The sequence below is a fragment of the Myotis myotis genome, unplaced genomic scaffold (assembly GCF_014108235.1).
Source record: "Myotis myotis isolate mMyoMyo1 unplaced genomic scaffold, mMyoMyo1.p scaffold_m19_p_14, whole genome shotgun sequence".
In the NCBI taxonomy this organism is placed as follows: domain Eukaryota; kingdom Metazoa; phylum Chordata; class Mammalia; order Chiroptera; family Vespertilionidae; genus Myotis; species Myotis myotis.
The window spans coordinates 35,848,417-35,874,327 of NW_023416318.1; the positions used below are offsets into that span (position 1 = coordinate 35,848,417).

Here is a 25,911-nt window from a genome sequence, read left to right on the forward strand (position 1 = left end):
TCCATAATTCTTATAACTGCCTCTTTTCACTTGTGTATTGTGAACATTTTAAAACTTTCATTAAACACTCTTCTACGAAATGATTTTTTTACTACACAGAACCTTAATTCATACACAGGATTCAGTTATTACCAGTTTTTGCTCTTATAATTGATGTACTGAACATTTGTATGGATGAATCTTTGTGCATATATACTGTACAATAGTTTCATCTGGATAAATTGCTAGAAATGAAATTGCTTAGTCATATGGTCTGCAAAATTTTAGTGTTTCTGATACTTATTGCCAAGGCATTCTTCAGAAAAGATTAAGCAAGTTTTCTTCCCAGCAGTGGTATGAAAAAGTAGTCATTTGCCACACTTTTAGCAGTGCCAGGTATTATTAATCAGGAAAATAATTTTTAGTACTTTTTCTCTTACTAGGAAAATGATGTTTTTTACAGAAAACTTATGTACAAATATACAAAGAGAAACTTACTATGGACAAATACACAAAGAGAAGAAAAATTACTAAGGATAGCATCAACCACTGATTCTCTCTTTGTGTGTATATGTGTACTCATATGCTTATGTACATATATATAGCATTACTAAAAGTAAATTATGTAATAACAGCTAATATTCATTGAGCACTAACTCTTTGTTAGAGCATCATCCTCAAACGCCAAGGTTTAATGTTTAATCCCCAGTCAGGGCAGATGCAAAATCAACCAATGAATGCATAAATAAGTGAAAATAAAAGAGAGAGGGAGGGAGAGAGAGAATCAAGAACCCAGAGAACAATATAACCCTGTTTGTTATCTTTTAGCGGGACTATCTCCCCAGTATTTCTTTTGATCATGAACCAGGGCTGTTTCCCTGGTTACAAAAGCCAATTCGCTAGGACAAAGGGCACAGTGGATATGTCGTTCCAGGAATTTGTAACGGCAAATGCCCTGCTTTCATGTGAATATGTGTACTTGTGTCCTGAGCATTTGGAATAGACTGTTTGTAGATTTATAAGCTACTTCGGCTCTCAAACTGTGTGATCTGCTGCTTTATTTATTTTTCATTTAAGAAATCATGAACATCTATCCATGTTATTAAATGTTCTTCTACAAATCCTTCACATTGTGATGGTCTCAAAATGGCTATAAAAATTAAGGACACACATCGAAGGAATACTCTGTGATTGTTTAAAAAAACAAGATAGCTTTCAATGTGCTCATATTGAATAACCTCTAAGAAGAATTAAGTGTAAAAAGCCAAGGGCAGAGCAGTGTAAATAGTATGCTACTATTAAATGTATATAAGCTACATATAAATGCATATATCAGAGAGAGAGAGAGAGAGAGAGAGAGAGAGAGAGAGAGAGAGAGAGAGAGAGAGAGAGAAGATTGAGAAGAATGTCTCTGAAAGGATTGAAAAGGAAACTGGAAACACTTGCCTTCAAGGAGGAAACTCCATGGCTGAAGTATATGGGTAGAAAAAATTGTATTTTTTCTATTGAATAGCTTTTTGTATACTTTTTGTAAGACACTCATGAATTATTTACTTTAAAGGAATACTTTTAAAATATTATAACTTCGTAGTTAATGCCTGAGTAGTATATACATCAGGCTCTTTCCAGTTATTACTATTGCATATAACGCTTCATGCCAGACTTAGTAGCTCAATCTTTGCCTACATTGATACTAACTTCTTTCAAATAAGTTAGTGCACATGAAATTACTGGATCAAAAGGTGGAACATTTTTAGGATGTTTAATGTTTTGCTAAATTCTTCAGAAACAAATGAACGTACATATTTCCCTTTACCCTCACTAACAAAAAAGAGTATTTTTTTCTTTTCACTTTGGCAGGATAATTTACACATTATATATATAGTTATTTTTGTTTCCTGCAAAGCACATGGATGGTAGGCTTTCCACATCCTTGCATACATGAGTATATCCTCATAGTTTTCTCAGTTATAGATTTTAGAGTAAGAATTTTCTCTCACAACTTTGAGGAAGGGCTCTAAATCCTGGCATCGCTGATGTTAAGTCTGGCATTGACTTAGATCCTTTGCAAGTTACCAGATGTCTTTCTTCCCTCTGGAAGCTTTTAGAGTTTGGGCTTTGTATTAGTTGGCTTTCTCTGGATTAAGGTGGGTAAGAACCTCAAAATCTTAGTAGCTTACAACGAGTTTTTACTTCCTGCTCACGTTACGGGTCAGTGGCTGTGGTTCGCTGTTGCATCTCTGCTCCAGGCTGTGGGCTGAGGACAGATATGTCGTCTCAGTGGGGACCCAGGCTAGAGGAGCAGCGCCTGTTAGGGATGCACCCTCGTGGCAGCAGACGCGGGACAGAAGCCTGCTGGAAACTTGCAATGCCTCTAGAATCTTCTGTTCAGGAGGGTGGAGGTCACATCTGCTCAGAGTCTGATGCCCAAGGCAAATCACTGGGCCAAGGACAAGCAAGTAAAGTCCACCTACTTAAAAGGAAGTTTTCTCCTTGGAGTTCTGAATTTTTCCCTAGGAAGTGTCCAGCCATGAAGTCAGCTCCGACATTTTTATAAAAATTCTATTCACATAAAGCAATCTGTGGGCTGTGGCCTTGACTAAGCATTGGAAGAATGTAAGACAGAGGTGGGGCATTTATAGCTGTGGCACACAAAAACTTCAGATTTGAATGTTGACACTCATGGGTGTAGAAGTCCTTTGATGCCCTTACCAATGGGGCCTTTTAGCTCCCACTTTACCCCATGTAGTAACCAAACACCCTCGTTTTCTCCCTCCTCTCTGTCCTCACCCGAGTTTCTTCAGTTCTTGGAATTTGGGGATTAATATGCTGGAACTTGAGCAGGAAGTGGCTGGCCTGACAGAAGACGATTAAGTGTGCCTGTTTCGGTTATCTTGTGCTGCATAACAAACCACCTCAGAACAACAGCCATCTTCTTATCTCTCACGGTTCTGTGGGCGAGTTGGAGCTGGGCAGGGTGGCTATTTCTGCGGGTCTCCTCAGGGGTAGCCCACGCGGCTGCAGTCAGATAGTGTGGGGCTGAAACATCCAACACAGCTGGCTTACAGGTCTGGCTGGTGGGCCGAGGTGGGACCCTGGGGCCGCCGGCATCTCTCTCTACCCCTGAACTCTCAGGGCCTTTCCCTTCCCAAGTGATCTCCACAAGGTGCCTCCAGCAGGACTTCTTACATGTTTGCACAGGGCTCCAAAGTACTCAAAAGCAGAAGCTGCCAGCCTTCTTAAAGCCTCAGTCCAGAAGCCACTTTCTACTGAGTCCCAGGGCCAGCCTAGACTTAGTGCGGTGGGGACTACACAGAAGCACGAATGACAGGAGGCCTGCTGGGAGCTGGGGTTCCTAAGTGCCAACATGTGGAGCTTTGTTCTATTCCATTAGAGGGAACCTCTGTTTTGTGTCAGGGGTTGGGTCGGGGGGGTGGGGGGGGTAAACACTTGGGGCCAGGTGTTGTGTGTGCGGTGTGAGGGAAGCAGGTGGGTGTGGCTGATCGGGCCTAGTGCAGCTGGGAATGGAACCACTGTTTTCAGCTCCCCATTAGTAACCAGCATTTCCAAAGCACCTCTCCTAGATCCTTCATGGCAAATCAGGCTTCTCCAGAGCTGTATCCCCCTATTCATACACCAAGCTATAGCTCTTTCCACATCCATTCGTCATGTAGCCTCTCCTCATCCATTTGCTATCTTTCATAGACCTGTTGAAATATTTTCTCTGTTGTGGCTTCCCCTCCAGTTCTCTGTCATTTCAGGTTTCTCTGAAGCTACTCAAGCAGAAAGCCCGGAGTCCATCAATATCTTTGCTTAGAAAGAGCAACCTCCTATAAAAGAAAAAGGGGGGGAAATATGCAGTATTCAAGAAACCATCTCTTCCTGTCCCTGTGCGTCCTTCTTGACCCTTGACCCATAAAGTCATATCTACAATCTTTGAGTGTTGGGAATGAGCCTCCACCCTTTCTCTCACCTCGATCACCCACCCTTTTCCTGAAGGCAAATCATCTGATGGGCGAGGTCAGGAAAAGGGTCTGATTTAAGGGTCTGAAGAAGACCAGGTCACCTTCTTCTCTTTCTAGGACCCTCTCCTCTTTCTAGCCTCTCAGCAGAGCTGAGATTTCTCTCTCTCTCTCTCTCTCTCTCTCTCTCTCTCTCTCTCTCTCTCTCTCTCTCTCTCCCCCTGCAGATTATGTAATGAGTCCACTGTTAGCCGAGAGCAGTGAAACAGCCTTGGGGGTTGTCTCCTGAGGTGACTTATCCATCTAGAAAGGAAAGTTATATTATTACCCATTTCTGATTATATCACCCTCTGATTTCATTAAACATGCATCAAAATATTTTAATTTTTTGTCCATTCAGATCTTAGGTGCAGAGTGCTTACAAGGGGTATATTAGAACAGCGGGTGGATTTCTTGGTTTGGGGTATGGCTTGAGCTGAGAGAAGTGTGATAATTCTCAAAAAACAAAACACAAGGGTTGTGCATAGTTATCTCTAAGTCTTTCTGGGTATATTTTATTGTCCACAAAGTGAAATAAATATTTCCAGAATTTAGAAAAAGGAAAATGTCAAAACAAAATGTAACAAAGTAACTTGATGTGAGATTTGAACTCGGGATGTTTTTACTTCTTTGTGGAGGGAGCCTGAAAGGGGGCTAGTTTGAACTTGGTTTATGCAAATATGAGCTCTTGGTACCTCATACTTGCTGTTACTTATGACTGAATAACTCAGACACAGAGAGATGTACTGACATCACACTATTTGCCATTGGATTTTGCTCTCTCTGAGTGGAAATAGGATTTCCCGTAAGAGAAATTGATATTCCCCCTATTGACCATCCTTACATCAGATAAAGAAAGGCCTAAAGTGCTTTCATTGCAGGGTGGAGCCACAGATGGGGTAAAGCAGGCCAGCAATACAGCAAGCGAGGCGGGGCTGATGTGGACACTGAAGGCTTCTCTGCCAAGCTGATGCCTCCGAGTGTGTTCTTCTCTTTGTCCTCCAATTACTGTAATGAAGCAGTTAAAATGATACCCAGGTATTGGTGTACAGTGAGAAATGAAAGAGCTTTTATATAGATGTGATGGAACAGTTAAGGGATAATAGCTAAAGTGATTATATTGGAGTAAAAAAGTAAATGTTTGTATTAAGGCGACGTCAAAATCCAGCGGTTCAAACTACAGAGAAGTTGACTTCTCTGTCACATGACAGTCCAAGGTGAGAGCTCCAGCTTAGCGGACATCTCTGCTCCACATAGACACTCAGGACCTGTGTTGGTTGAGCGTTCTGCCTCCCCATGGCTTCCAAGATCAGGCTGGTTATCACACGTCAAGCCAAAAGGAAGGGAGAAGAGGGAAAGTGGCGGGCCAGGAAATTACTGTTTAGTAAGAGAGATGGAATTTTCACGTTCCATTGGTTGAGCTTAGCACACATCGTGGGCAAGGGGGGCTGGGCACTGCGCTCTCTGACTGGGCAGGCATGGCCTGGCTACATCTTTTTTCCATGGAAAGAGGCTGTTTAGATCTTGAGCGACAGCCAGCTTCCTCTGCTACTGTGATCATAGCAGAGACCAGGTGATGCCAGTGGAGTGGTGAGCTCAGCAAGGGGCAAAGGGACAGAGTGGCTGCTGGAGGGCTTGCCCAGATTGGAAGATTGGAAGGGAAACCTATTCAGGGCTGGTCTGAAGCAGCAGGGGAAGCTCAGGAAGGGCTAGTGGACACTTTAAAGGGGGTTCATTTCAAGCAATAAGGTTAACGGGGACTCATCATCCTAATCGGAATGATGAATTTTTTCCCTTTGCTTTTATGGAGAGGCAGTGTGGCAGAGTAGACGGAGCAAGGGGCTTGGAATGAGGAGGCCTGGGGTTAAATCTTAGTTCTATTTGTCCTTTAGTAGCTTTGAGATTAAATGGCTCCCATTTTTAGTTTCCTCATCTACAAACTGATAAGAACTTTCCTCCTTAGTTTGCAAGATTGTTGGGAGAATTGAATGAAACAGGGTTTTAATGTCCTCCATAGATTATAAAAATCTGTGCAAATATAAAACTTAGTTGGTTTCTCTTGCTGTGAAATAACATAGTGCAAGAATCTAAACAAACAAAAATGTACAAAACCTCTGGTCCCTTGGCAATCTCTTCTTTGCAAGTGAGAGCTCTGGGCTGACTGTTGTAGTTAGTAGCTCATGCTGCCTCAGACCCATTTTGGAATGAGGCAGGGTTTGCATACAAACATTAATCACAGATCATAAAGCTGAAGGAATTGCAATATGACTCTTTTTGCTGTCCATTTTCACCATTTGGATATGTGGACAGAAGATACCCACTAGTTAGCCTGTCAGAGCCTTCTTTTTGCAGGTCTTGTGTCAGGAAGGAACTTTAGAGGTGATGGCCTCAAATTCATCTCCAGCTTCAAGCGACCACCTCTAAGAAACAGTGCCTCTCCATGAATTCATTTTAAAAAGGCAAAAGAAAAAATACTCACCAAGTAAGCCCCAAACCAAAATGCCGACTGTAAAGAAAGAAAAAGATGTCAAAGTATTTTTCTGAGAACTTTTCTTCAAGAAACTCTGACATTCTGAACCTATCCCGACATGGACTCAAATGATCAGAGCCGGCCATCAGTAAGCTGTAAGAAGGGCCATTCGCGTCTGTCTCCTGAACTTTTGCACAAAGACATTCACACTCACAGGCCATTTTGCTTTTCCCTTTACCCTTATGAAACCCCAGTCTCAGAAAAGGAGCCTATGTATTCATTCTTCATGAGGTGAAAATGACTCGTTTAAAGCATAACATTTTACTTCTTTTTTTTTTTTTTCATATTTAACGGGATGCAAAACTTTAAGCCAAAGGAATAGGTCTCTACTGTGAAATTTCAGTTTATCATTCAGCTTAGTGCTTAAATGCCCATTTCCCAAAAGTCTCACATTAAAGACATTATAATTTTGTATCTTTGCCAATTTATTAAATGAAGAATGGTACCTTCTGGTTTTAATTTGCATTCCTTTCATTATAAGCTTTTCATACATGTTTTTGCCACTCATGTTTTCTTTCGAATGTTGCTTATTCATGTCCTTTAGTAATTTAGTAGAAAGATTACTGGGCAGGGAGGGAAAAGACCTGGGAATCAGCCCAGCCTACCTCAGGCATCAGGTTTTTTACCTATAAAATGAGGGAGGCTGGCTCAGGTAGCCAGCGTATTCTATAAGAGCTCTAAAATGCATGACTGACAACATAATAACCAGGTTTCTACTATTTTTTTACTTAACGATAGCCAATCTCATCAACAAAAGTAAAACCAGGGGTCCATATCATCTAGTGCCCTTACAAGCTTCATCAACAAATAGGAATGACTATCTGCAGCCTGCATTCACATGAGCGAAGCCAATTTCACCAACATCTACAGGCCTATACCTCTTGTGGCTAATTTTAAAGCAACTTCTCTTCTGAGCCCTTTATCTGCATGAGTTATGTTTATAGAAATTAGTTTAATAATTGCCCTTCTTAGACATTATCTACTATATTTTCCTTAAGTGTGAGAGGGCTACGTTAGATTGTATCTGCACTGTTTAAATACTATATACAACCTCCAGCGGGTGGTTCAAGTGCGGAGTTGTTAAAACAAGTACCTGCCGCTACCTGATAAAATCCAGACACATCAATAGAAGTGGTGGCTAAAATATCCCAATTCTGGTTAAAAACATAATTGCCTATCTAAGAAGAGTAGATAGGAGTTAGTGCACCTACATTAATATTTCCCTGGTATAGATTCTATCTAGTAAAGAAGTAGATAAGGAATTCTAGATGTAAAGATCCAACTATTTCTAATAAGCTCACACAAAACTAGGCATGCACTATTATTGATAGATTGTTTCTTCCAGGTTCTTGTTATTGGCTTTGGAAGATTTCTAGAAAATATATATTACACTTGCCTATTTGCAACAATCTAGTCCAGAGTGAAACAACCAAAGTTAGGAATGACCTTGAAAACAAGGAAATTAAATTATAATGAAAGCTAGACTCCCTGGAGCTGTGTGGTCCAATACGGTAGCTATAATGTGAACTCTTGAGATATGGCTGGTTCTAATGAAATGTGCTTAAAGTGTAAAATATACAGTGAATGCCAAAGACTTAGTATGAAAAAAGAGAATGTAAAATATCTCATTAATAATGTGTATCAATTACATGGCAACATACCATTTGGGATATATTGGGTTTTAAAAGTTTTAAGCATGTACTCCTAATACATACCTATATTTACTTAAATAATGCCCATATACATGCTAAGCTAAATCATGTGCATTAGAAAATATTTATTTTTTGCCGAAACCGGTTTGGCTCAGTGGATAGAGCGTCGGCCTGAGGACTGAAAAGTCCCGGGTTCGATTCCGGTCAAGGGCATGTACCTGGGTTGTGGGCATATCCCCAGTGGGAGATGTGCAGGAGGCAGCTGATCGATGTTTCTCTCTCATCGATGTTTCTAACTCTCTATCTCTCTCCCTTCCTCTCTGTAAAAAATCAATAAAATATATTTAAAAAAAAAAAGAAAAAGAAAATATTTATTTTAGTTATTGATATAAGAATTTTGCTCTTACTTAAAACATCATTATTAGTATTAACAATATATTTTCCCCAAGCTCCCCATCTTATTACAAAGTATTATATTAACTAGTGGCCAGTGCACAAAATTCATGCACATTAAAAGGGAGGAGGCCCAGACCTGGCCAGTCCCACTCGCATTGGGCGAGACCCAGACCCGGCCAGCCCCACCCCCATCAAGCTCCAATGATGGGGGACACAGCATCACGTCCCTAGCCAGTGCCGGGCCGGCGCCAGGCAGGGACTCAGCGTCAAGTCTCCACCCACCCGTGCACGCCTCGCCGCGCAGGCAGCCCTGCCCACCCGCACCTGCTGCGCACGCAGCCTCCTGCTGATCAGTCATTACGGCGTGAGGGCATCATGACCATTAGCATATTAGCTCTTTATTAGATAGGATACTAGTGGCCCTATGCACGGATTCATGCACATTGAAAGGAAATTAATTAGAAGAAATATTTTAATACCGCTATTCGCCCTTCTCTATAATAGAAGTGTCAACCAAATTCACAATCGAGAATGACCAATCGAAACACACGCATGTGATTGGCGCCAGCGAGAGCTTTATATGTATTGCGCATGCCCGAGTCAATGTTTATTTTTAAATTGCCAGTGTGCATCGTATGTACCAGATGGTCGAACGGATGGACGGTCCGTCACTTAGCCTTTTATATATATAGATTCCACTAAATGCACTTACGTAGGCTTCCCTAGCCTACCATATCCCACAAATACTCAATGTGCTAAAAGACAAAGAATGAATGGAAGCTCCACTGTCAAACTACCCATGCTATGGAACCCCTCCTCTCAGATGTCACTGATAAATTCGCAGCTCTCAAGGAGAACTTAAAATATTATTTCCATTGTTCCTTGGTTTTTGTTTGTTTGTTTGTTTTAGCTGTTAAGATAAGGTATCCTGGAAAGAAACTGAACTGGAAGCTCGTTCATCTCAACTCCATAGTATTGCTTTCCTATGTATCTCTCTTATAGTCTGTGAATTCTTAAGAATTTCCTGAATTTAGAGAAATACGCCCCTGCAAACTAGTTTTACTCTGTGGCATTCTATTCAGTGAGGTTTCAACTTCAATTAAAACAAATTTGGTCAGAAAAGTATTCTGCTTGGATTTCTACTGAAAAAGACCTTAAATCATCAATGCAAACTAAAATGTAAATCCTGACCACACCCAACTTCCTGTGTAGGAGGGCAGAGCCTGGGGAAACTGGGCAGCTAGGGCTGCAGGGAGTAAGGAAAGAGAAGAGGGTATACACTATTTTAGGAGCTTTACTGTAATTACATCATCTACAGAATATAAACAAGTATATGGAAAAGGGATTCGAAGAGAGGTAAAGAAAATTCCTTGTCTATGTTTACCCACCAAGTACAAAGTCTTAATCTTAGCAGAAGCTGATGATGACATTCCAAGAAGGATTGGATGGACTTGGCCACCAAGAACAGTCACCTCCTAGGAACTCTAGCACCTCCCACCCTCACCACCCCCCTCACCCCAGAACAGGTGGCTGGGCTTTTTGCAAGACTCATTTAAACAGCCAGTAAAAGAAAGTGTGTGTTTAATTTTGGAGAAAGGGCCTGCTGTTTTAGATGATTATTTTTAATTAGCTAATTTCTGGGAGTTGATTAAATTTGGAAATAATTGCAACTTGGGAACTATTTAAGACCCTCAGATTGTGACGCTAGGGCTGCCTCAGGAATTTGGGGATGGGTTGTCACCCAGTGACCAATTTCCAGTCTTGAAAACAAACATCCTTTGTCTACAGAAGAGATTGTGGTCATGCAAATTTTTTCTAGTTCTTTTCTGCCTGGGAAGAGACTCCCATCTGGCCAACTTCTCTTTTTTCTCCATTTTCTTGTATAAAAATATGCAAAACACAAATGCATGAACCACTAGAACAGCAGATTATGTCGCCTGCATATTGCAGATAAAAATTGAAACATGACAAGAAGTTAAAATTTGTCCTTGGGAGAAGCATATAAAAGTCAATTTATTTGTATAATAATATTATAAAAATTTTTAGTAAGTCTAGAATGAGAAGTCAAATAATTATGGGGGGGGGGGCGTAATTGCCAGTTTAAAAAAATTAGGCATGAATAAATTTAAGAGAAATAGTTTTAAAATTTAAAATATTTAAGACTAGGATGTGAACTTGTCTTATAAATAGAAAATCTTAAGACTTTAAAAGTACTGTGAAGATTATATGTCTGACCCAAATTTACTAAGCACTTTCACACCCATTATACTATTTTTCCACGTAAAAACACGGTACTCTAGTAAACATTGAAATAATTATTTAATAGCTGTATTAAATTTGCACATTTTAGGTTTAGGTTACTCTAGTGAGCATTGAGATATTTTTAATATGTTTTTATTGATTTTAGAGAGAGGAGAAGGGAGAAGGAGAGGGAGAAACATAGATCGACTACTTCCTACACATCCCTCTCCAGGGATGGAGCCCAAAACCCAGGCATGTGCCCTAACTGGGAACCAAATCGGCAACCTTCCGGTGCATGGGACGATGCTCATCCAACTGAGCCACACCAGCCGGGGTGCATTGAGATATTTATGTGAATGTGTTGAATTTAATAGACCCTAAAAACTGTACAAATTAAAGACTAAAACCAAATATCTCATTTTATTACTCTAGCATGCTCTTGCCAATTATGAATAAGTATCTTCTTTATTTGATCAAGGACCAGAGCTCAGAGTCAAATTAAGTAACCTAAAGTCACAACAAAATACTGTGATTTACACCTACTCTGAACCAACCCAGGCTAAGAATCATGGGAACTTCAATATGGTTTTGAATAGCCTTTTGCCCTTCCCAAAATAATGGCTAAACTCACTTACCTTGTCTGAATACATTTATAATGTAGAATACAATTTATTTTTTTTTAAAGTGTTTTTAATTTTGATATATATATTTTTTAATATATTTTATTGACTTTTTACAGAGAGGAAGGGAGAGAGATAGAGAGTTAGAAACATCGATGAGAGAGAAACACCAATCAGCTGCCTCCTGCACATCTCCCACTGGGGATATGCCCGCAACCCAGGTACATGCCCTTGGCCGGAATCGAACCTGGAACCTTTCAGTCCGCAGGCCGACGCTCTATCCACTGAGCCAAACCGGTTTCAGCAATAATGTAGAATACAATTTAGATATCAGGTCCCTTTGAGTAAAAGTTAAGGAGTAGACTTTGTTCCTGCACTCAAGATTCAGTATAAAAACAGGTAAATAGAGTCAAGAATCACTGAGTCTTCTTGTGTCAGACACCAAGGATGCTCTCAACGACTCCTGAAGCCAGGCAGGGGGAATACCGGAACAGCTTAAAGGGTAAATAAGGGATTACTTGGACATCAAATAGAATGAAAACTGTAACTGATTTTATTAGACTGGTAAAAACAGATACTACACTTGATCTTAGCCAAAAGGCCAAGATGCAATAACTGCAACTGATTTTAGCACACTGAATTTCCAAAGTCTATGAATCCATAGTGGTGAGGTAATGGGGGAGAATAAAAAGGTAGGGCAAAGTAAAGGAAAGTTTCACTGTATAAAAGAATGTCAGCTAAACAATCCACCAAATGAAAAGGCAGCCTACAGAATGGGGGAAAATATTTGAAAACTGTGTATCAGATAAGAGGTTAATATCCAAAATATGTCAAGAATTCATAGAACTCAATAGCAAAAAAATAAAAAACAAGCAATTCTGATTAGAATGGGCAACTGAACAGACATTTTTCCAAAGAAGACGTACAAATGACCAACAGGAACATGAAAAGATGTTTTAGGGAGGGAATAAAACCCCTCAACTAAGTGCCAGGCAGGTAATTAATCACTTTAACTACGAACAATCATGCTTAAGCTACATAATCTTTACTCCCTGGAATGGAGATAAGAAATGCCCTAACCTTTGTAATAGAGATTGATAGGATTGAATCAACTGGTATAAATACAGATGTAACAAGACAGCAAGACTCAGAACTTAGAATACAGAGCTTAGAACACAGAACCTACAGACAGAAGAACTTAGCTGGAGAGAACATGGCAAAAGATCCTGGACTGAACCTGACTACAGAAATTGGCAAGAGAACCTGACTAGAACCTGGTGACTGAACCTGGCTGGAGAACCTAGCAAGAGAACATGGACACAGAACCTGGCTAGAGATCCTAAGCAGAACTTCGCTGGAGATCCAGACCAGAACTTGGCTGGAGATCCTGGGTAGAGAAACTGACTGGGCTGCTGATCAACTGAACGCTGTCTCCGTGTCCTTCCTTCTTCGCTGACTCCGTCCACACCTTTGGGGACCCCTGGACCTGCTGGGGTTGGACCCTGGCATTCAAGATCACTAATAATAACATATTTCAAAACCACAATGAAATATCACCTCATACCTATTAGAATGGCTATCATTAAAAAGATAAGAGATAAGTGTTGGTGAGGATGTGGAAAAAAAGGAAACTTTGTGTAGAAATGTAAATTGGCTCAGCCATTACAGAAAAAAGTATAGTAGTTCTCAAAAAATAAAACTACCATATGACTCAGCAATTCCACTTCTGGGTATATATCCGAAGGAAATAAAACAGGATATAGAAAAGCTATCTGCACTCACACGTTTATCGCAGCATTATTCACAATAGCCAATATATGAAAACCACCAGGTGTCCATCATTGAATGAGTAGATGTGATGTACACATACACTGACATTTTATTCAGCCAGGAGAAAGAAGAAAATCCCGCCATTTGTGACAAGGTGACCTTGAGGGCACTATGCTAAGTGAGATCAATCGGACAGAGAAAGACAAGTATATATGATATCACTTACATGTGGAATCCAAAAAAGCTAAAACAGAAGGTAGAGTGGTGGTTACCAGGGGCCTGGGGATGGAGGAATTGAAATGTTGGTCAAGGGTATAAACTTGCAGTGAACAGATGAGTAAGTCTGAAGATCACCCTAATGCACAGTAAGCTGATTATAGCTAACTGCTGTATTATATACTTAAAAGTTGCTAAAAGACTCGATCTTAGATGTTCTCACCACAAACAAAAAAAGATAATTATGTGATGTGATGGCAACGTTAGCTAATACTATGATGGTAATCTTATTGCAATATGTAAGTAAATGTATCAAATCAACATGTTGTACACCTTAAACTTACACAATGTTATTTTATTGAGACAATTATATCTCAGTAAAAAAGAAAAATGCCAGCTAACAAATGTTTAATAAGTGGTGAAAAGTCACCATATTGCAATCCCAGTGTTACCATTAATTCAAGCAAAAATTATCTAAACCAGAGGTTCTCAAACCTCAGTGTGCATCAGCATCCCCCTGAGTCTTGTTAATACACAGCTTACTGGGTGCTACCCCCAGAATTTAGCAGGTCTGGACTGGGGGCCAAGAATTTGCTTTTCTATCAAGTTCTAGGATCACACTTTGAGAACCATAGTTGTAAACAATGGGGTGATGGGGCTGTTGAGGAACAAGTTATTCACACAAAGGTTATCCCTATATGTAAAAGCCTGAGTGACCGTTACGACCAGACGACCAGATGACCAGCCAGTAGTTATGACACACACTGACCACTAGAGGCAGACACTCAATGCAAGAGCTGCCCCCTGGTGGTCAGTGCACTCCCAGAGCCAACCTCCCACAGTCCCTCCCCCACAGCCAGCCCCAATTGGGACTGGGCAAGACGGCCCCAATCGGCCAGGAGGGACCCCACCCATGCACAAATTCATGCACCAGACCTCTAGTCTATATAATAAAAGCCTAAGCAACCGTTACAATGGAACAACTGATCACGATGATACACACTGACCACCAGGAGGCAGATGCTCAATGCAGGAGCTGCCCCCTGGTAGTCAGTGCGCTCCCACAGGGGGAGCGCCACTCAACCAGAAGCCATGCTCATGGCTGACAAGTGCAGCTGCCACGGCGGGAGTCTCTCCTGAATCCACGGTAGCACTACCGAGAGGTGGCAATAGGCACAGTGCGAGCGGCACAGCGCCCGGCCCTGATTCGAGCTCCTCCCTGGCCTCCTGCTGCTTAGCGCACTGCTACATCCCCCGAGGGGTCCCAGCCTGCAAGAGGGCAAAGGCTAGGCTGAGGGACCCCCACCCCCCAGTGCACAAATTTCATGCACCAGGCCTCTAGTTTAAAATGAGCATTTAAAAGGGGGAAAAAATAATCAAGAAAAACTAAACAAAAAAATAAAAGAAAAACTAAATCACAGTGGTAGAAATTACCAATACCTTTCTCTAAGTTCAGATACTATTCATGCTGTTGGACTTGGAGTCCCGGGATTGAAGAGGGCAGACCTTCCTGGAACAGCTGGGCAGGATCACATCTAAACTTTAAGAGCACTTTAGGACCCATCCACAATTCTACTTTTGTTTCTACTATTAACAGACTTGTTTGACCTTGGGCAAGTACTCAGCTTTTCTTTGGGCTTTATCTCTTTACTTATAAAATGATGATCTTGAACTAAATGTTTTCCATGGGCCTAATGGCCATGGATTCCAAAGCCTGAAGACATTAGGCTAGAAGCAATGTCTGCGTCCTGCAGCTTTGAAATGAGAAAATGGCAACACAGACACCCCGTCTCTAGTGAAAATGGTCTTTATATCATTACATCAGGGATTTTTTTTTTATTAGAAAGATGCTTGTCTTAGCATCTTAGCAATATAGATTTTAAAGGAATGTGAAAGAAATGTTTTAAGACAAGTTTTTTTTAAAAAAAATCAATGTTGCCTCAGCCACTCTGCTTTATACAAGGAACTAGGAATCACTTTACTCTGCAGAAATAAATTAACTGAGTTCTATTGAATGGAGCATTGCTTTCATCTTCATGTAAAATCATAAACCACCCTTATAAAATTTTGTGTGATAATGAGGTAATGATAGAGTAAGGGAGACCTTATCAGAAAATATGTTTCTTTGCTACTATCTATAAAAGGTGGCTAGCCCTAGCTGATTTGGCTCAGTGGATAGAGCATCAGACGCAGAGTGAAGGGTCCCGGGTTCGATTCCAGTCAAGGGCACATCCCTGGGTTAAGGGCTTGATCCCCAGTAGGGGCTGTGCAGGTAGCAGCCAATCAATGAACCTCTCTCATCCATGTTTTTATCTCTCTTCTGCTTCCTCTCTGAAATCAATAAAAACACATTTAAAAATATATATCTATATATATATATATATATACATACATACATACATACATACATATATAGTGGCTAGTTTATACTCAGTGCCATTTGGACAGGTCCCAGGCTTACCCCCTTTACAGATTCTTTATTCCAGTCTTGAGCCCATTCTGTGTAATGCATGGAGTTAGTGTTACTCTGGGCATATCTTGAAGGATACCTCAAAGACCACTTCTCCAGTCCTTGCCTTTTTATAAGAATTTCATCAACAAAGGTCCAGGAGAGGACGGGGTCATCTTGATGGGCATGCAATGGGCAAAAGGTGGCTCCCCCAAAAGACAGTTCTCAGTGGAAGAAGAGGAAAAATAAGATTAAACATCGGGATTTGCTTCAGTGAAAGTAGAATCTCTGAGGAATTAGGAGCTTGGCGTTAGACAAATGAGAGGCTTGAGAAGTGAGACTCGGGTAAGGAATAGGGAGCCAGATGGTGGAGGCAGCCAGGTGGCAGAATGGGTGGAGTGACGCTCTGCTATCTGAGGTCTGAGCCTATCTGTGAGGTGGGGGAGACGAGGATGACCCAGAGCAGCTGAGCTTGCTTTCATTTTATCCTCATGTTACAAGCGCACGATAATAATCACTTCCAGCAAAGCCTCTCCGGCTGACGCCATGCAGTTCTGGGCTAAACATGTTCATATACATATTTTCCCCATGTCTCAGGCAGCGCTGCCTCCCCTCCTCCTACTTCACCCTCTTCCACCCCAGCCACACACCGTTTTGTCGGGTCCCTCACAGCAGTGGGTTGCAGAGCTAGCAAAGGAGAGCAAAGCCAAGCCCTGAAAGGCGGTGTCCCACTCCTCTTGGCCTACGGTGTCCAGCTCCGTGGCTGTCATCTCTCAGGGACCCCGGAATGCCCAAACTCTAGTTGGGATGTTGCTTTTAGAGCAAAAGCCAAAAGTCAGAAGTGCCAGATTGAGAACCCAGGGGGTAAGTCTGTCCGGCCTTTGGTTCACCTGCATTCCATAACAATTATATACAGCAGAAAGGCATCATTAAAGACATAGCTAAGTGCACGTAAGCATACACACTTATTTGTTTTTAAGAAAATGTCCTACTATTTCAAAATTGTAACAGTGTGGAAAATTGGCCTTTTTTCCTTCTGATGGTGTTATATCATACTCTTTTACTTATGGGTCTCATTGTTGTGAGAGACAGTGCTGGCCTCATGTTCTTAGAGTATATAGGGCTCCCAAACATAGAATGGCACATACATGTCTCACAAACATAGAACCATATGTTTTTGGTTTCACAAGCTTAGGGCAAGGATCCCTTTTTCTAGTATTACATTTTAAAGGTAGGAGTTGAATAGCACCTAGTGATTCTACTAATATTTACCGCCTAAAACAAAATGCTAAAGAACAAGACTGGAAAGCCCTGGCCGGATAGCTCAGTTGGTTGTCCCCATACGCCAAGGTTGCAGGTTCGATCCCCAGTCAGGGCACATATAAGAATCAACCAATGAATGCATCAATGAGTGAACAACAAATCGCTGTTTCTCTTTCCCTCTCCCTCTCTCTTTCTCTCTCAGCAAGAAATTAAAAAAAAAATTTTTTTTTAAAGAACAAGACTGGAGCCCTAACTGGTTTGGCTCAGTCAGCATCAGTCTGCAGACTGAAAGGTCCCAGGTTCAATTCCAGTCAAGGGCATGTACCTTGGTTGCGGGCACATCCCAGTAGGAGGTGTGCAGGAGGCAGCTGATCAATGTTCCTAGCTCGCTATCCCTCTCCCTTCCTCTCTGTAAAAAAATCAATAAAATATATTAAAAAAAAAAAAAAAAGAACAAGACTGGAATTGAGCAAGGGGACCTCTCCAAGTTGCAGCCTGACATCAACCCCAGCTGGACCTCACAATAACCTTGCACACTGCTGTCCTTCAAAAGATTAAAGAACAAAGCCATTGGAACGTTCCTCTCTTGAAAAATCTCCTTTTTCAAAGAGATAAATCTGAAACAGCAGTGTACAGACAGTCCTTGGTAGGAGGAGCCAGTGGGTGGAGTGAAGCAAGCGCTGACCTTGCAGTTAGCTTTGAACGGGGTGATGTAGGGCAGAGAGTTTAAACTAGCTGAACCTCAGTTTTCTCCTCAGAAAAATGGGGATACTACCACCTGCTTCATAAGCTAAAATATAAGTAAGGCACCTGGGACCACTGGCTCCTAACTGCTCACCTGCCTGCCTGATTGCCCCTAACCGCCTCTGCCTGCCGACCTGATCTCACCCCTAAATGCTTGCTCCTCTGCCAGCCTAATTGCCCCTAACTGCTTGCTCCCCTGCAGGCCTGATCACCCCCCTAACTGCCTCTGTCTCAGCCCCCACTTTGTCTGGAAGGAAGTCGGACGTCCAGAAGATGTCCAGTTGACCCGGTCTAATTAGCATATTATCCTTTTATTAGTATAGATAATACAACTTGAGCAAGGACAGTTTATTCTGCCAGTACAGAAGTACTTAAACATTACATCAAATGATGAAAAATGCCCTAGCCTATTTGGCTCAATGGATAGAGCATTGGCCTGTGGACTGAAAGTTCCCAGGTTCGATTCTGGTCAAGGGCACACGCCCAGGTTGTGGGTTCAATTCCCCGGTGGGGGGCATGCAGGAGACAGCTGATCAATGATTCTCTCTCATCATTGATGTTTCTATCTCTCTCTCCCTCTCCCTTCCTCCCTGAAATCAATAAAAATATATTTAAAAGAAAAAAAATGATGAAAGAATAACCAAAGGATCATATCATTAGATACGGTACCAGTTACCTGTACCGCTGTGTAACCACCCCATAGCTTCCTGGCATAAAACAACCGTGCTGTTATATTCATGAATTCTGAGGGTCAGAAATCAGATCAGAGCACAGCAGGCACCATTGATCTCTGCACCACGATGTCCAGAGCCCCACAGGGCAGTCTCAAGGCTGAGGCAACAGAATCATCTGGCGGTATCGCCACTCACTGGTTTGGCACTTGATGCTGGCTGAGGGCTGGGAGCCCAGCTGGGCTGTCAGGTGGGAATTGCAGACATACCTCTGTAGGTGCTTTCTCCATGGGTTAGCCTGACCTTTCTCATAGCATGGCTGATGGATTCCAAGCGTGAGCATCCGAGAGAAGAAGGTGGACGTGCATGGCACTTTTATGGTCCAGCCTTGGGAGTAACATCACATCACTTCTGCTGTATTCTGTGGGTCCAGGCAGTCACAGAGATTTTCCCAGGTTCAAGGAGAGAGGATATAAACCCCACAACTCAGTGGAAAAAGCATCAAGGGAGGAGCGATAATGTTGTGGCATCTTAAAAAGTACTAGTATAATCTGCTACAGATATTGAAAAATTGTTTGATAAAATTCAGCAACACTTTCCTTTTTGAGCTCTGAGATGAAGGGAAATAAGAGGATGGGTATGTATCTAAAATAATAGGAAACAGGTCTCAAAGACGTATTTGTAGGTCTATGCCCATAGTTGCATTATGCATAATAGCCAAGAGGTGGGAGGGACCCAAGGGTCCCTGGCAAATGAACAAAGAAAATGTTCCATATACAAATAATGCAATATTATTTAGCCTGAAAAGGGAAGGAAATCCTGACATACACTACAACAAGGATGAGCCTTGGGGACATTATTCTAAGTGAAACAAGTCACAAAAAGACAAATACTGTATGATTCCATTTTATATGAGTTACCTAAAGAAGTCAAATTCATAGAAACAGAAAGGAGAATAGTGGTTACCAGGGGCTGAGGGGAGGGGGGAAATGGGTAGTAATTGTGTAATGGGTGCAGAGTTTTAGTTTTGCAAAACAAAAAGAGTTTTGGAGATTGGTTGCACAACAATGTGAAATACACAACACTAGTGACCTGTACATTTAAAAATGGTAAAATTTGTGTTTATTTTATACCAATTTTTTAAAAAAAGAAATAGGAGGAAACTTTCTAAATATGCTAAAGAATACTATGCCCGATATTGCATATTGGCATGCTCTAGTGCAGTGGTTCTCAACCTTCTGGCCCTTTAAATACAGTTCCTCATGTTGTGACCCAACCATAAAATTATTTTCGTTGCTACTTCATAACTGTCATGTTGCTACTGTTATGAATCGTCATGTAAATATCTGGTATGCAGGATGGTCTCAGGCGACCCCTGTGAAAGGGTCGTTCGACCGCCAAAGGGGTCACGACCCACAGGTTGAGAACCGCTGCCTAGAGTGAAGGCGGAGAGAGAAACTAAAACACTGTTTCTCAGGCTTCTTTGTGGCTGGGGCTCACGATGTGATTTGGGCCCCACCAAATAGAAACACTATTGTGAGGCCTCGATTTGGAACAGAGAGATCTGTGGAGAGAGGTGGTGAGCAGAGCATCTGCTTGGTTGGGGCAGAGTGGGGCACAGGTGGCAAGAGTCCGGAGCCAGTCGCTGTAGCCGCAGCTTATTAATTTGGCAGATGACTTCTTGATTCAGCAGCTTTCAACATCGGTGGTGGGCAGCATTCCCGATTTTGGTCAAGGCAGAGTGGTTGTGGGGTCCAGGAATTGCTGAGGTCTCAATCCACTCCTCCCACCTCTATAAGAAGGTGGGAGGCAAAAATCATCATACTTTGCATATCGATTGTAAATGCAGAGAATCAAAGACATTATTTTAGAAAGAAAACTAGTGGAACTATTAAAAGAGTTAAGTAAGGTGGCCAGGTTTAAGTCAACTATATATATAAAAAAACAACGCTTTTTCTCTAATCCAATAAAAATTAAGTAAAAATGTAATTTTTAAATTCCCATTTCTAACAACAGCAAAAGTTAACAAGAACCAGGAATAAACTTACAAGAAATGCGCTGGACCTTTTCGGCACACAGGTTCCATTTCAATCCTTTTTTCCTCTGTTTCACCTTCAGAATATGTTCCACGTTCTCCTAACTAAAATCAATAAACAACTAAGCCCTGGCTGGCATCGCTCAGTGGTTAGAGCCTTGGCCTTTGCACTGGAGAGTCTCCGGTTCAATTCCCAATCAAGGGCACATACCTGGGTTGCATGTCCAATCCCCGCCCCAGTAGAGGCATGAGTGGGAGGCAACCAATGGATGTGTCCCTGTCGATGTTTCTCTTTCTCTCTTTCTCTCTCTCCCCCCTACCTCCCCTTCTCTCTAGAATCAATGAAAAAAATTTCCTCACTCCTTGAGTGAGGATTAAACAAACAAACAAAAAACAACTAAAAAAGAATATTAACAAAATACTTCATGAGAACTGTTTCTACTGAACGCTCAGTAATAAGAAAACCTATTTTTGTCCGATCAGCTGGGCAAATTAAAATTCAGTTCTTCTTTAGCTGTTACTGTTGCTTTCCATTCCAAGATTTTGTTGTTTTTGTTTTAATTTCTATGTTAGAGTTAAGAAAACAAAAGCTACGCAATCTTTTTCATTTGTAGACAAAGGAGGTTCAGAGGAAAACCATTCTGAACCAGCAACGCTCTGCCTCGGGGAGAGAGACTTTTAATAGAATCCTTATGAAACTGTGTTCCTGGCATTCTCTTCATAAATCATGCATGTATAAGTAATTTTCAAAGATTTAGGGAAATGAACTGTTGCACAAGGGACGATGGGATATGCTATTATTATTTTTTATTTGTTTTCTTTCTCTTTCTTTTTTTAGAACTGCTGGTAGTTTACTGGAAAAAATAAAAGAAGAGATGATCTCTGTCAGAAGCAGTGAAAGAGTAGATCTGATGAAGTGTGGATGCTTTTTTTTTTTATCATAAGTAAACTCTGTTTAAGGAACATAATCAAAATTAGAGTAACCTCTTTACTTAGAGATTCAGAGCTATATCAATTTCTGTACATATTATGAGAAAGCAATCAGTTTGGAAAGTTATAGATGTATTTCTATAACCAATGAATCTGAGGGTTTTATATGGCAGCGTCATGATTAAAAATATCTGTTGGTATCTTATAAATCAATATCCATTTACAAATATATTGGTTGGGACTGCTCGGAAGGAGAAACTGAAATAAAGTCAAGAATGCAAAAGGCCTGTTGATGGTAACATCTGTGAAAGGAGAAGGAGGAAGCCGGCCTGGGCAGAGGAGCCAGCAGCCCACAGAGCAGGTTTGCTGGTGCCTCAGCCACTCCAATGGGGAGCTCCAGGTCAGAGATGGCCTGGGAGAGGGTCCTGCAGTGGGCGGAAATGGCCAGTCTTTTGTTCCATCATCTCGCTGCATCCCTGATTAGGGCCACCTCAGGAAGAGTCTGACCTTGGCTAGAAAGCTGAAGGAGACTTGAAGGAGCTGCAGACTGTCCGCTAACTGCACACTCCTCCCAGTTGGGCAACAAGTCTTCTCGAGACGGCATCTGAGCTGCACAGTACGCCCAGGTCTGCCGCAACAAGTTAGCCTCAGTTTACATGCAAATGTGTTTACATGTAATAGTCACTATTAGGTAAGTAACATAGGCTTCCTTACAATTTCTTACTTTTTAAAAATAACAAGGAATGAGCACATGCCCGGGTTTCATGCTCCATCCCCAGTTGAGGGCGTGCAGGAGGCAGCCGATCCATGTTTCTCACATGGATGTTTCTCTCCCTCTCCCTTCCTTTCTCTCTAAACTGAATAAAAACATATAAAAATGATAAGAATGTAATAAACAATATAAGTTTTCCAAAAATGCCGACTGACCAGTGGGCCTGACTGGCTCTATCATTTGCCATATGGACTTGGAAAAAAACAGGTACTTTGTAGGTCACGTGTGTTTATCTCATAAAATCTAGAGTCACTCCCCTCGTCTGGAAAAGCCTATGAGCTCCCAATGGGGTAACAGTCCTGATAGCCAAAGAACTGATAGCAGATATATTATGGAATAAATTTGTTGTAATTAAGCTACATGCTTTACAGAATGAACAAGGAATAAGACGATGGTATAAAAAAAGATCACTAGTGCTGTATAGTTCAGAAGTTATTACCACTTCAAGGCATGAGGTATGACTTCAAAAAAACTCAAAATACTGTTTTAGATTCCTTAGAGATACTAATATAATAGGAATAATATTAGAAATAGTCACTCTTAAGTAAGTAACATTTTCTCCTTTGGCTTATTATTACTCTATCACTGTAAAAAGAGCACCCTAAAATACAGTATAAACATTAAATAATTAGCCCTCTAGTCCTATATAATAAAAGCCTAATATGCAAATTGCCCCCTTGATCGGGAGTTCAACTGCTCCCTATGACGTGCGCAGACCAACTTGGGAGTGGCTCGAAACATGGTGGGCGTTGGCGACACAGCACTGGCAGCGGGTGGCAGTGGAGGAAATGCCGGCCCAATGGGCCCCGACAAGAGTAGGACCACAGCAGGATGGTGGAGCAGGTGAGCAGGTGGTGCCAGGCCAAGGCGGGTGCAAGTGGGGCCTGATTGCCCCGCCGATTGCCCCACAGACGATGACCAGCAGTGGTGGCGGGGGGCCTGATGACTCAGGGGGAGGGGGTGTGTGGGGACCCAGGGTCCCAGGTGCTGCTCAGGGCCCAGAGGTCAGGTGGGACCTGCCCTTCCACGCTAGACGCTTGTGCTTCGGTTGCTGGCCATGCCTAGGGACCGCACCCGTGCACAAATTTCGTTCACTGAGCCTCTAGTTTATCAATAATCATTAAAATTGCTAATGTACTTTTCCATTGACCCAGCAGTCCTCTTGAGGGAATTTACCTTCAGACATACTTGAATACAAGCAAAACAATTTTACTCATTGCAGTACTGTTTGTAATTAGAGATTAGAAAAAAAAGTCCTTCAAAAGGAAACAGATAAATTACTGTACATCCATGTAATAGAATTCTATAAAAACATGACTGCTAATGGATGTGAAGTTTCTATTTGGGGTGATGATAATATTCCAAAATTGATTGTGGTGGTGATTGCACAACTCTGTGAATATACTCAAGACCATTGCTTTGAACACTTTAAATGGGTGAATTATACAGTATGTGAATTTTATCTCAATAAGCTGTTTTTTTAATAACATATATTTTACATTACTAATTAATTGAAGAAACTTGGAAGACTTCACCTTAACCAAGTAATCAAAGTTAGTATCAGTAATGATGGGACAAACTGTCATTGTGTCCCCTTGATATGATATGCTCAGAAGGACACGTCACTATGTACTATTCCTGCCAAAAATGCAAAACCTAAAAAAAAAAAAAAAAAGGCAAAATCTGAATCTTATCATGGGAGAACTTCAAACAAACCCAAATTGAGGGACATTATAAAACAGAATGGCCTGTCATTTTAAGAAATGTCAACATCATGAAAAACAAAGACAGACTGAGGAACTGTTCCAGATTATAGGAGACTAAAGAGACATGAAAGCTAAATTCAGTATGTGATCCTGCATTGGATCCTAAACCAGGAGAAACAATCTGTATAAAAAACATTGCTGAGACAATTGGTGAAATTTGAATAAGGTCTGTAGATTAGATGATAGCATTGTAGCAATGGTAGCTTTCTAAACTTAATCATTTTACTATGGTTGTGTAAATAAAAGCCCTTATTCTTAGAAAATGCACACTGATTCACTGAAATGTTGTGGTGAAGGGGGATGATGTGTGCAAGTTGCTCTTAAGTAATTCTGGAGAAATATACACAAACAGGGTTCTATGTATGTATGTATACGCATGTGTATGTAGAGACAAGGACAGAGACAGAAAGGAAATGATATAGCAAATATGGCAACATGTTAAAAATTGGTGAGTCTGCATGAAAGGTATGAGAATCTTTGCATGTTTTTGAAACTTATCTGTTAAAAATTGTATTTGTGGCTGGGCCACTGTAGCTCAGTGGTTGAATATTGACCTATGAACCAGGAGGTCACAGTTCGATTCCTGGTCAGGGCACATGCCTGGGTTGTGGGCTTGATCCCCAGGGTGGGGCATGCAGGAGGCAGCCGATCAATGATTCTCTCTCATCATGGATGCTTCTATCTCTCTCTTTCTCTCCCTTCCTCTCTGAAATCAATAAAAATATACACTGAGTGACCAGATTATTATGACCGGTCAGATTATTATGACCACCCCATCAGTACTTCTTTGGGCCAAAGAAGAATCGCCGCAGTACTGAAGGCAGAAGGTGGCCCAGCGAAGTACTGATGGGGTGGTCATAATAATCTGGCCAGTCATAATAATCTGGCCACTCAGTGTACATTAATAAAAAGAATGTATGTTTAAATTTTAAGATAATAAAATAGCTGTGTGCTTACTACTTACTCTGGTTAGAAACAGAACATTACCAGTATCTCAGTAGATTCTTGTATAAAACCTCCCCAGTTGCTAACACTGTTCCACATTGCTTTTTCCTATAATTTATGACGTATCTTAAAGATCTCTAACTATCTCTTACATCCTTCATAAATTTGGTATTAATTGAATACCATGTTATATAATTTTATTACTTATGTATGTATCCATAAAAATATTAATTTTCTAATGTTGCATAACACATGACTCCAAAACTTAGCGGCTTAAAACAATACACATTTATTATGTCACGATTTCTGAGAGTCAAGGATTTAGAAATGGATTATATAAGTGGTTCTGGCTCTGAATCTCTGAAAAGGCATTCGGTCAAGATACTAACCGGAGTTCAGTCGTCTGAAAGCTTGACTGTGGGAGAGAGATCTGTTTCCAGGTTGGGTTATTCACATGGCTGATGGTAGGAGGCTGCAGCTCTTCCCAGTGTGCGCTTCTCCATAAGGCTGTTTGAGTGACCTCACAACATGGCAGTGGCTTCACCAAGAGCTAAAATCACAATGTCTTTTAAAATTTAGCCTCAGAAACCACATACATAATTTTTACAAAACCCTATTTTGCAGATTGACGATTGAATAGGATTGTCTACTCAGTATGGGAGTGGTATCTATACCAGGAGGTAAGGCTCACTGTGCCATTGATGAGGAGACCAGCAGCCTGACTCTGTACCTAGTTAATCAGTATCCCTAATGCACATTCCTGACAGCCTATAGTCTACTCTAGTCACTGCCCCTTCCTTAATTATCTGGTCTTGTAAGACCTGTTTACCTAAATACTCACATTTTACAGAGGCCATAAACCATGAGCCATACACAACCCCTGGAGGGGGTTATCAGAGCTGGTGCCAGGCCAGGCCTTTAGGTGTGGTCT

At 41.3% G+C, this 25,911-nt stretch overlaps 1 pseudogene; it reads right to left on the minus strand.

Annotated features, from left to right (window-relative positions):
* Window positions 1-11,916: 11,916 nt before the first annotated feature.
* Window positions 11,917-12,032, minus strand: LOC118669579 (annotated as a pseudogene).
* Window positions 12,033-25,911: the final 13,879 nt, after the last annotated feature.